The following is a 13,435-nucleotide window of genomic DNA, read 5'->3' as shown; positions in this document are numbered from 1 at the left end:
GAAAGTAAGGAGGCATGGGATAGTGGGAAATCTGGCCAGTTAGATAACGAACTGGCTAACCAATAGAAGTCAGAGAGTGGTGGTGGAAATGAAATGAAATGAAAATCGCTTATTGTCACGAGTAGGCTTCAATGAAGTTACTGTGAAAAGCCCCTAGTTGCCACATTTCGGCGCCTGTTCGGGGAGGCTGGTACAGGAATTGAACCGTGCTGCTGGCCTGCCTGGGTCTGCTTTAAAAGCCAGCGATTTAGCCCAGTGTGCTAAACCAGCCCCTGGATGGCAAATATTCAGCCTTGAGCCCAGTGACCAGTTCTGGGTCCTCTGCTGTTTGTGATTTTCATCAATGACTTGGATGGGGGAGTTGAAGGGTGGGTCAGTAAATTTGCAGACGATACGAAGATTGGTGGAGTTGTGGATAGTGAGGAGGGCCTTCGTCGGCTGCAAAGAGACACAGATAGGATGCAGAGCTGTGCTAAGTGGCAGATGGAGTTTAACCCTGAAAAGTGTGAGGTTGTCCATTTTGGAAGGACAAATATGAATGCGGAATACAGAGTTAACAGTAGGGTTCTTGGCAATGTGGAGGAGCAGAGAGATCTTGGGGTCTATGTTCATAGATCTTTGAAAGTTGCCACTCAAGTGGATAGAGCTGTGAAGAATGCCTATGGTGTGCTAGCGTTCATTAGCAGAGGGATTGAATTTAAGAACCGTGAGGTGATGATGCAGCTGCACCAAACCTTGGTAAGGCCACATTTGGAGTACTGTGTGCAGTTCTGGTCACCTCATTTTAGGAAGGTTGTGAAAGCTTTGGAAAAGGTGCAAAGGAGATTTACCAGGATGTTGCCTGGAATGGAGAGTAGGTCTTACGAGGAAAGGTTGAGGGTGCTAGGCCTTTTCTCATTAGAACTGAGAAGGATGAGGGGCAACTTGATAGAGGTTTATAAGATGATTTGGGGAATAGATAGAGTAGACAGTCAGAGATTTTTTCCCCGGGTGGAACAAACCATTACAAGGGGACATAAATTTAAGGTAAACGGTGGAAGATATAGAGGGGATGTCAGAGGTAGGTTCTTTACCCAGAGAGTAGTGGGGGCATGGAATGCAATGCTTGTGGAAATAGTTGAGTCGGAAACATTAGGGAACTTCAAGCGGCTATTGGATAGGTACATGGATTACGGTAGAATGATGGAGTGTAGATTAATCTGTTCTTAAGGGCAGCACGGTAGCACAGTGGATAGCACAATTGCTTCACAGCTCCAGGGTCCCAGGTTCGATTCCAGCTTGGGTCACTGTCTGTGCGGAGTCTGCACATCCTCCCCATGTGTGCGTGGGTTTCCTCCGGGTGCTCTGGTTTCCTCCCACAGTCCAAAGATGTGCAGGTTAGGTTGATTTGGCCATGATAAATTGCCCTTAGTGTTGGGTGGGGTTACTGGGTTATGGGGATAGGGTGGAGGTGTTGACCTTGGGCAGGGTGCTCTTTCCAGGAGCCTGTGCAGACTTGATGGGCCGAATGGCCTCCTTCTGCACTGTAAATTCTATGATAATCTATGATTAATCTAGGACAAAGGTTCAGCACAACATCGTGGGCCGAACGGCCTGTTCTGTGCTGTATTTTTCTACGTTCTATGCTTGACAAACTTGCTGGAGTTCTTTGAGGACAGAACCAGCAAGGTAGATAATAGGGAATCTGTGGATGTGGTATATCTAAACTTCCAGAGGGCGTTTGACAAGGTGCCGCATAAAAGGCTGATCCAGAAGGTGAGATCGCAGGGGATTGGGGGTAGAATACTAGATTGGATTGAGGATTGGCTGGCTGACAGAAAGCAGAGGGTTGGGATAAATGGTCCTTCTCTGGCTGGTGCACTGTAACCAGCGGGGTGCCGCAGGGTTCAGTCCTCGGACCTCAACTGTTCACAATCTATATGGATGATCTGCAAGCTGGGACAGAGTGTAACGTCGCAACATTTGCGGATGATACCAAAATAGCTGGCGAAGCAGGCAGTGAAGAGGAGATAGATTTTACAGATGGATATAGATAGGCTAGGAGATTGGGCCGAAATTTGGCAGGCAGAGTTTTATGTGGATAAGTGTGAGGTCAACCATTTTTGCCGAAAAAATATTCAGGCAAATTATCTAAATGGAAAGCAGATTCAAAATGAGTCTGGGTAGAGGGATCTGGGTGTCTTGGTTAATGAATCTCAGAAAGTCGGTATGCAGGTACAAAATGTAAGTAAAAAGGCAATGGAATGTTAGTGTTTATTGCAAAAGGACTGGAGTATAAAAGTAGAGAAGAATTGATGCAATTGTGTAGGGTGTTGGTGAGATCACATCTGGAGTATTGTGTCCAGTTTTGGTCTCCTCATTTCAGGAAGGATGTGGTGGCGTAGGAGGCAGTTCAGAGGAGATTCACCAGATTGATTCCAAGGATGGAGGAGTTGGCATACGAGGAGAGATTAAACAATTTGGGCTTGTACACGCTGGAGTTCAAAAGGATGAGAGGGGAGCTGATTGAGGTATATAAAAAACTAAGAGGGATTGATAGAGTAAATGCATACCAAATATTCCCCCTTGTGGAGCAATCTAGAACAAGATATCACCGATATAGGTTGAGAGGCGGTAGATTGAAAAATGAGAGAAAGAGGCACTATTTCTTGCAGAGCGTGGTGATTTTGTGGAGTCTGAATCATTATATGGTTTCCAGAGAGGGATATATTCCCGGTTTAACAGGTTAAAGGGATATCGGGAACAGGTGGGGAGGTGGCTTTGAGACCAGGAAGAGATCAGCCATGATCGGATTGAATGGCGGAGCAGGCTCAAAGGGCTGAATGCCTCTATCTGTTCCTAATTCCCATGCTCCTATGAAGGACCACATGAGGGGACATGAGAAGTCTAGAGGGGACATGAGAAGTCTTTGGCAGGTAGGATCAAGGAAAACCCAAAAGCTTTCTATAGGTATGTCAGGAATAAAAGAATGACTAGGGTAAGAGTAGGGCCAGTCAAGGACAGTGGTGGGAAGTTGTGTGTGGAGGCTGAGGAGATAAGCGAGATACTAAATGAATACTTTTCGTCAGTATTCACTCAAGAAAAAGATAATATTGTGGAGGAGAATGCTGAGACCCAGGCTATTAGAATAGATGGCATTGAGGTGCGTAGGGAAGAAGTGTTGGCAATTCTGGACAAGGTGAAAATAGATAAGTCCCCGGGGCCGGATGGGATTTATCCTAGGATTCTCTGGGAAGCCAGGGAAGAGATTGCTGAGCCTTTGGCTTTGATTTTTAGGTCATCATTGGCTACAGGAATAGTGCCAGAGGACTGGAGGATAGCAAATGTGGTCCCTTTGTTCAAGAAGGGGAGTAGAGATAACCCCGGTAACTATAGGCCGGTGAGCCTAACGTCTGTGGTGGGTAAGGTCTTGGAGAGGATTATAAAAGATACGATTTATAATCATCTAGATAGGAATAATATGATTAGGGATAGTCAGCATGGTTTTGTGAAGGGTAGGTCATGCCTCACAAACCTTATCGAGTTCTTTGAGAAGGTGACTGAACAGGTAGACGAGGGTAGAGCAGTTGATGTGGTGTATATGGATTTCAGTAAAGCATTTGATAAGGTTCCCCACGGTCGGCTATTGCAGAAAATACGGAGGCTGGGGATTGAGGGTGATTTAGAGATGTGGATCAGAAATTGGCTAGTTGAAAGAAGACAGAGAGTGGTAGTTGATGGGAAATGTTCACAATGGAGTTCAGTTACGAGTGGCGTACCACAAGGATCTGTTCTGGGGCCATTGCTGTTTGTCATTTTTATAAATGACCTAGAGGAGGGCGCAGAAGGATGGGTGAGTAAATTTGCAGACGACACTAAAGTCGGTGGAGTTGTAGACAGTGCGGAAGGATGTTGCAGGTTACAGAGTGACATAGATAAGCTGCAGAGCTGGGCTGAGAGGTGGCAAATGGAGTTTAATGTGGAGAAGTGTGAGGTGATTCACTTTGGAAAGAATAACAGGAATGCGGAATATTTGGCTAATGGTAAAATTCTTGGTAGTGTGGATGAGCAGAGGGATCTCGGTGTCCATGTACATAGATCCCTGAAAGTTGCCACCCAGGTTGATAGGGTTGTGAAGGCGGCCTGTGGTGTGTTGGCCTTTATTGGTAGAGGGATTGAGTTCCGGAGCCTTGAGGTCATGTTGCAGTTGTACAAAACTCTAGTATGGCCGCATTTGGAGTATTGCGTACAGTTCTGGTCGCCTCATTATAGGAAGGACGTGGAAGCCTTGGAACAGGTGCAGAGGAGATTTACCTGGATGTTGCCTGGTATGGAGGGAAAATCTTATGAGGAAAGGCTGATGGACTTGAGGTTGTTTTCGTTAGAGAGAAGAAGGTTAAGAGGTGACCTAATAGAGGCATACAAAATGATCAGAGGGTTAGATAGGGTGGACAGCGAGAGCCTTCTCCCGCAGATGGAGGTGGCTAGCACGAGGGGACATAGCCTTAAATTGAGGGGTAATAGATATAGGACAGAGGTCAGAGGTGGGTTTTTTACGCAAAGAGTGGTGAGGCCGTGGAATGCCCTACCTGCAACAGTAGTGAACTCGCCAACATTGAGGGCATTTAAAAATTTATTGGATAAGCATATGGATGATAAGGGCATAGTGTAGGTTAGATGGCCTTTAGTTTTTTTCCATGTCGGTGCAACATCGAGGGCCGAAGGGCCTGTAATGCGCTGTATCGTTCTATGTTCTATGTTCCTCGTGAAAGACACACACATGGCTGCAGCTTGGAGCATGGGCTTGTCTAAACTTTGGATTGGTCAGAAGCCCCTCATGCTCCACAGCTGAAGACAGATGGCATTGGTGCAACTGGTCAGATTCGGATTGGCAAAGTCCCACGGCCCCTTGGAGAGGAAGCTCCTAATTTCTACGAGCTTTTACGCAAGGAAATTGGATCGGAGAGTGCATAGGGGGACACGGTTGCACAGTATGAGGTTCATCAACCATTAAATAGATTGTGGTTAGAACCTGACAAAGCTTTGCCATTGGGTTCGAATCCAAGTTCACCAATTACACCCAGTAGGACAACTTCTAGAACAAAGACCAATACAGCACAAAAACAGGCCCTTTGGCCCTCCAAGCCTGCTCCGACCATGGTGCCTGCATCAACTAAAACCGTCTGCACTCACCGTTCCATTCCCACCCTACTCATATATTGCCCTCTCCCCTTGCCACGCCCACCGCATGGACTGATCCTGTCCCCCCCCCCCCCCCACCCCCATCGCACTGAGTGACTCTGTCCCCATCTCACCCGCACTACAAACACTACAGAGACTGACCAATTCCCCACAGACACAGCACGGACTGAACAATTCCCCACAGACACAGCACGGACTGACCAATTCCCCACAGACACCGCACGGACTGACCGTCTCCCCACAGACACCGCACGGACTGACCGTCTCCCCACAGACACCGCACGGACTGACCCTTTCCCCACTGACACCGCACGGACTGACCGTCTCCCCACTGACACCGCACGGACTGACCCTTTCCCCACTGACACCGCACGGACTGACCGTCTCCCCACAGACACCGCACGGACTGACCGTCTCCCCACAGACACCACACGGACTGACCGTCTCCCCACAGACACCGCACGGACTGACCGTCTCCCCACTGACACCGCACGGACTGATCGTCTCCCCACAGACACCGCACGGACTGACCGTCTCCCCACAGACACCGCACGGACTGACCGTCTCCCCACAGACACCGCACGGACTGACCCTTTCCCACTGACACCGCACGGACTGACCAATTCCCCACAGACACCGCACGGACTGACCGTCTCCCCACTGACACCGCACGGACTGACCCTTTCCCCACTGACACCGCACGGACTGACCGTCTCCCCACAGACACCGCACGGACTGACCGTCCCCCACAGACACCGCACGGACTGACCGTCTCCCCACTGACACCGCACGGACTGACCCCCACAGACACCGTACGGACTGACCGTCTCCCCACAGACACCGCATGGACTGACCGTCTCCCCACAGACACCGCACGGACTGACCGTCTCCCCACAGACACCACACGGACTGACCGTCTCCCCACAGACACCGCACGGACTGACCGTCTCCCCACAGACACCACACGGACTGACCGTCTCCCCACAGACACCGCACGGACTGACCGTCTCCCCACAGACACCGCACGGACTGACCGTCTCCCCACAGACGCACGGACTGACCGTCTCCCCAGACACCGCACGGACTGGACCGTCTCCCCACAGACACCGCCACGGACTGACCGTCTCCCCACAGACACCGCCGGACTGACCGTCTCCCCCACGGACTTACAGGGCTCCCCACAGACACCGCACGGACTGACCGTCTCCCCACAGACACCGCACGGACTGACCGTCTCCCACATGACACCGCACGGATTGACCGTCTCCCCACAGACACCGCACGACTGACCGTCTACCCACAGACACCGCACGGACTGACCGTCTCCCCACATACACCGCACTGGACTGACCGTCTCCCTCACATGACACCGCACGGACTGACCGTCTCCCCACCGACACCAGCACGGACTGACCGTCTCCCACTGACACCGCACTGACTGACCGTCTCCTCCCACCTGACACAGCACGGACTGACCGTATCCCCACAGACACCGAACGACTGACCGTCTCCCCACAGACACCGCACGGACTGACCGCCTCCCCACAGACACCGCACGGACTGACCGTCTCCCCACAGACACCGCACGGACTGACCGTCTCCCCACTGACACCGCACGGACTGACCGTCTCCCCACAGACACCGCACGGACTGACCCTTTCCCCACAGACACCGCACGGACTGACCATCTCCCCACTGACACCGCACGGACTGACCGTCTCCCCACAGACACCGCACGGACTGACCGTCTCCCCACAGACACCGCACGGACTGACCGTCTCCCCCCCCACTGACACCGCAGGACTGACCGTCTCCCCACAGACAACCGCACGGACTGACCGTCTCCCCACTGACACCGCACGGACTGACCATCTCCCCACTGACACCGCACGGACTGACCGTCTCCCCACAGACACCGCACGGACTGACCGTCTCCCCACAGGCACCGCACGGACTGACCAATTCCCCACAGACACCGCACGGACTGACCGTCTCCCCACAGACACCGCACGGACTGACCGTCTCCACAGACACCGCACGGCCTGACCGTCTCCTCACAGACACCGCACGGACTGACCGTCTCCCCACAGACACCGCACTGACTGACCGTCTCCCACAGACACCGCACGGACTGACCGTCTCCCCACATGACACCGCACGGACTGACCGTCTCCCCACAGACACCGCACGGACTGACCGTCTCCCCACAGACACCGCACGGACTGACCGTCTCCCCACATGACAACCGCACGGACTGACCGTCTCCCCACAGACACCGCACGGACTGACCGTCTCCCCACAGACACCGCACGGACTGACCGTCTCCCCACAGACACCTGCACGGACTGACCGTCTCCCCACAGACACCGCACGGACTGACCGTCTCCCACAGACACCGCACGGACTGACCGTCTCCCCACAGACACCGCACGGACTGACCGTCTCCCCACAGACACCGCACGGACTGACCGTCTCCCCACAGACACCGCAACGGACTGACGTCTCCCCACAGACACCGCACGGACTGACCGTCTCCCCACCTGACACCGCCCGGACTGACCGTCTCCCCACTGACACCGCACGGACTGAACCGTCTCCCCACAGACACCGCACGGACTGACCGTCTCCCCACAGAACCGCACGGACGACTGACCAATTCCCCACAGACACCGCACGGACTGACCGTCTCCCCACAGACACCGCACGGACTGACCGTCTCCCCACAGACACCGCACGGCCTGACCGTCTCCTCACAGACACCGCACGGACTGACCGTCTCCCCACAGACACCGCACGGACTGACCGTCTCCCCACAGACACCGCAGACTGACCGTCCTCCCCACAGACACCGCACGGACTGACCGTCTCCCCACAGACACCGCACGGCCTGACCGTCTCCTCACAGACACCGCACGGACTGACCGTCTCCCCACAGACACCGCACGGACTGACCGTCTCCCCACTGAAACCGCACGGACTGACCGTCTCCCCACTGACACCGCACGGACTGACCGTTTCCCCACTGACACCGCACGGACTGACCGTCTCCCCACTGACACCGCACGGATGACGTCTCCCCACAGACACCCAGGACTGACCGTCTCCCCACAGACACCGCACGGACTGACCGTCTCCCCACAGACACCGCACGGACTGACCAATTCCCCACAGACACCGCACGGACTGACCGTCTCCCCACTGACACCGCACGGACTGACCGTCTCCCCACTGACACCGCACGGACTGACCGTCTCCCCACAGACACCGCACGGACTGACCAATTCCCCACAGACACCGCACGGACTGACCGTCTCCCCACAGACACCGCACGGACTGACCGTCTCCCCACAGACACCGCACGGACTGACCGTCTCCCCACAGACACCGCACGGACTGACCGTCTCCCACAGACACCGCACGGACTGACCATCTCCCCACAGACACCGCACGGACTGACCGTCTCCCCACAGACACCGCACGGACTGACCGTCTCCCCACAGACACCGCACGGACTGACCGTCTCCCCACAGACACCGCACGGACTGACCAGTTCCCCACAGACACCGCACGGACTGACCGTCTCCCCACAGACACCGCACGGACTGACCGTCTCCCCACAGACACCGCACGGACTGACCGTCTCCCCACAGACACCGCACGGACTGACCGTCTCCCCACAGACACCGCACGGACTGACCGTCTCCCCACTGACACCGCACGGACTGACCAATTCCCCACAGACACCGCACGGACTGACCAATTCCCCACAGACACCGCACGGACTGACCGTCTCCCCACAGACACCGCACGGACTGACCGTCTCCCCACAGACACCACACGGACTGACCGTCTCCCCACTGACACCGCACAGACTGACCGTCTCCCCACAGACACCGCACGGACTGACCGTCTCCCCACAGACACCGCACGGACTGACGCTCCCACAGACACCGCACGGACTGACCGTCTCCCCACTGACACCGCACGGACTGACCAGTCCCCCACAGACACCGCACGGACTGACAATTCCCCACAGACACCGCACGGACTGACCAGTCTCCCCACGACACCGCACGGACTGACCGTCTCCCCACTGACACCGCACGGACTGACCGTCTCCCCACAGACATCGCACGGACTGACCGTCTCCCCACAGACACCGCACGGACTGACGTCTCCCCACTGACACCGCACGGACTGACCGTCTCCCCACAGACACCGCACGGACTGACCGTCTCCCCACACGACACAGCACGGACTGACCGTCTCCCACAGACCACCGCACGGACTGACCCTTTCCCCACTGACACCGCACGGACTGACCATTCCCCTCAGACACCGCACGGACTGACCGTTCCCCACTGACACCGCACGGACTGACCCTTTCCCCACTGACACCGCACGGACTGACCGTCTCCCCACAGACACCGCACGGACTGACCGTCTCCCCACTGACACCGCACGGACTGACCCCCACAGACACCGTACGGACTGACCGTCTCCCCACAGACACCGCACGGACTGACCGTCTCCCCACAGACACCGCACGGACTGACCGTCTCCCCACTGACACCGCACGGACTGACCCCACAGACACCGCACGGACTGACCGTCTCCCCACAGGACACCGCACGGACTGACCGTCTCCCACAGACACCCGCACGGACTGACCGTCTCCCCACAGGACACGCACGGACTGACCGTCTCCCCACAGACACCGCACGGACTGACCGTCTCCCCACAGACACCGCACGGACTGACCAATGCCCCACGGACTGACCGTCTCCCCACAGACACCGCACGGACTGACCGTCTCCCCACAGACACCGCACGGACTGACCGTCTCCCCACTGACACCGCACGGACTGACCGTCTCCCCACTGACACCGCACGGACTGACCGTCTCCCACAGACCCGCACGGACTGACCGTCTCCCCACAGACACCGCACGGACTGACCGTCTCCCCACAGACACCGCACGGACTGACCGTCTCCCCACATGACACCGCACGGACTGACCGTCTCCCACAGACACCGCACGGACTGACCAGTCTCCCCACAGACACCGCACGGACTGACCATCTCCCAACAGACACCGCAACGACTGACCGTCTCCCCACTGACACCGCACGGACTGACCAGTCTCCCCACAGACACCGCACGGACTGACCGTCTCCCCACAGACACCGCACGGACTGACCGTCTCCCCACAGACACCGCACGGACTGACCGTCTCCCCACAGACACCGCACGGACTGACCGTCTCCCCACAGACACCGCACGGACTGACCGTCTCCCCACTGACACCGCACGGACTGACCGTCTCCCCACAGACACCGCACGGACTGACCGTCTCCCCACAGACACCGCACGGACTGACCGTCTCCCCACAGACACCGCACGGACTGACCGTCTCCCCACTGACACCGCACGGACTGACCGTCTCCCCACAGACACCAGCACGGACTGACCGTCTCCCCACAGACACCGCACGGACTGACCGTCTCCCCACAGACACCGCACGGACTGACCGTCTCCCCACAGACACCGCACGGACTGACCGTCTCCCCACAGACACCGCACGGACTGACCGTCTCCCCACAGACACCGCACGGACTGACCGTCTCCCCACAGACACCGCACGGACTGACCAATTCCCCACAGACACCGCACGGACTGACCGTCTCCCCACAGACACCGCACGGACTGACCGTCTCCCCACGGACTGACCGTCTCCCCACAGACACCGCACGGACTGACCGTCTCCCCACAGACACCGCACGGACTGACCGTCTCCCCACTGACACCGCAGACTGACCGTCTCCCCACCGACACCACACGGACTGACCGTCTCCCCACTGACACCGCACGGACTGACCGTCTCCCCACTGACACCGCACGGACTGACCGTCTCCCCACAGACCGCACGGACTGACCGTCTCCCCACAGACACCGCACGGACTGACCGTCTCCCCACAGACACCGCACGGACTGACCGTCTCCCCACAGACTGACCGTCTCCCCACTGACACCGCACGGACTGACCGTCTCCCCACAGACACCGCACGGACTGACCCTTTCCCCACAGACACCGCACGGACTGACCATCTCCCCACTGACACCGCACGGACTGACCGTCTCCCCACAGACACCGCACGGACTGACCGTCTCCCCACTGACACCGACCGCACACTGACAATTCCCACAGACACCGCGCACGGACTGACCGTCTCCCCACTGACACCGCACGGACTGACCGTCTCCCCACAGACACCGCACGGCCTGCCTCCTCTCTCCAGACACCGCACGGACTGACCGTCTCCCACAGACACCGCACGGACTGACCGTCTCCCCACTGAAACCGCACGGACTGACCGTCTCCCCCTGACACCCACGGACTGACCAATTCCCCACTGACACCGCACGGACTGACCAATTCCCCACAGACACCGCACGGACTGACCGTCTCCCCACTGACACCGCACGGACTGACCGTCTCCCCACTTACACCGCACGGACACCTCTCCCCAGACACCGCACGGACTGACCAATTCCCCATAGACACCGCACGGACTGACCGTCTCCCCACAGACACCGCACGGACTGACCGTCTCCCCACAGACACCGCACGGACTGACCGTCTCCCCACAGACACCGCACGGACTGACCGTCTCCCCACAGACACCGCACGGACTGACCGTCTCCCCACAGACACCGCACGGACTGACCGTCTCCCCACAGACACCGCACGGACTGACCGTCTCCCCACATGACACCGCACGGACTGACCGTCTCCCCACAGACACCGCACGGACTGACCGTCTCCCCACAGACACCGCACGGACTGACCGTCTCCCCACAGACACCGCACGGACTGACCGTCTCCCCACAGGACACCGCACGGACTGACCGTCTCCCCACAGACACCGCACGGACTGACCGTCTCCCCACAGACACCGCACGGACTGACCGTCTCCCCACTGACACCGCACGGACTGACCGTCTCCCCACTGACACCGCACGGACTGACCAATTCCCCACTGACACCGCACGGACTGACCGTCTCCCCACAGACACCGCACGGACTGACCAATTCCCCACAGACACCGCACGGACTGACCGTCTCCCCACAGACACCGCACGGACTGACCGTCTCCCCACAGACACCGCACGGACTGACCGTCTCCCCACAGACACCGCACGGACTGACCGTCTCCCCACTGACAACCGCACGGACTGACCGTCTCCCCACAGACACCGCACGGACTGACCGTCTCCCCACAGACACCGCACGGACTGACCGTCTCCCACATGACACCGCACGGACTGACCAGTCTCCCCACAGACACCGCACGGACTGACCGTCTCCCCACAGACACCGCACGGACTGACCGTCTCCCCACAGACACCGCACGGACTGACCATCTCCCCACAGACACCGCACGGACTGACCGTCTCCCCACAGACACCGCACGGACTGACCGTCTCCCCACAGACCACCGCACGGACTGACCGTCTCCCCACAGACACCGCACGGACTGACCGTCTCCCCACAGACACCGCACGGACTGACCGTCTCCCCACAGACACCGCACGGACTGACCGTCTCCCCACAGACACCCGCACGGACTGACCGTCTCCCCACAGACACCGCACGGACTGACCGTCTCCCCACAGACACCGCACGGACTGACCGTCTCCCCACAGACACCGCACGGACTGACCGTCTCCCCACAGACACCGCACGGACTGACCGTCTCCCCACAGACACCGCACGGACTGACCGTCTCCCCACAGACACCGCACGGACTGACCGTCTCCCCACTGACACCGCACGGACTGACCGTCTCCCCACTGACACCGCACGGACTGACCGTCTCCCCACAGACACCGCACGGACTGACCGTCTCCCCACAGACACCGCACGGACTGACCGTCTCCCCACATGACACCGCACGGACTGACCGTCTCCCCACAGACACCGCACGGACTGACCGTCTCCCCACTGACACCGCACGGACTGACCGTCTCCCCACAGACACCGCACGGACTGACCGTCTCCCCACAGACACCGCACGGACTGACCGTCTCCCCACAGACACCGCACGGACTGACCAATTCCCCACAGACACCGCACGGACTGACCAATTCCCCACAGACACCGCACGGACTGACCGTCTCCCCACAGACACCACACGGACTGACCGTCTCCCCACTGACACCGCACGGACTGACCGTCTCCCCACAGACACCG

This window comes from Scyliorhinus canicula, chromosome 3 (assembly GCF_902713615.1).
Source record: "Scyliorhinus canicula chromosome 3, sScyCan1.1, whole genome shotgun sequence".
Taxonomy (NCBI): Eukaryota; Metazoa; Chordata; class Chondrichthyes; order Carcharhiniformes; family Scyliorhinidae; genus Scyliorhinus; species Scyliorhinus canicula.
This window is presented reverse-complemented; position numbering follows the sequence as displayed.